Consider the following 390-nt stretch of genomic DNA (forward strand, 5'->3'; position numbering starts at 1 on the left):
AGCTCATGCTGCACATCTGCGTCATCTTCCAACGACTTTTAAGTATTTGACACTAAACCTCCGGTCACTGAACCAACTCTGGACCGAACCGCATTTATATAGTACCTTGTCTTCTCCTAACTCGGTTTCCACATAGCAATTTATTTTCTCTCCTTTTCTCATTCCCTAGACATTTGAGGATTAGAACATTACCATATGAGCTTCTAAAATCAAGAAGAAATCTGTTGACTGTTCGATGTTTATCTAATTTGCACCGTAATAGTATTGATGCTTAATAGGCGACTGGCAACTCAAGAGTTCCAGCCACCTCGACCGCAATTTTTTAAAGACGCTCAGTGGAAAAGCCCGGCTATTACGCTGACCCTCTCGCCACTTCCTGGTGGGGCGACC

Source organism: Penaeus monodon, chromosome 23 (assembly GCF_015228065.2).
Source record: "Penaeus monodon isolate SGIC_2016 chromosome 23, NSTDA_Pmon_1, whole genome shotgun sequence".
NCBI lineage: Eukaryota > Metazoa > Arthropoda > Malacostraca > Decapoda > Penaeidae > Penaeus > Penaeus monodon.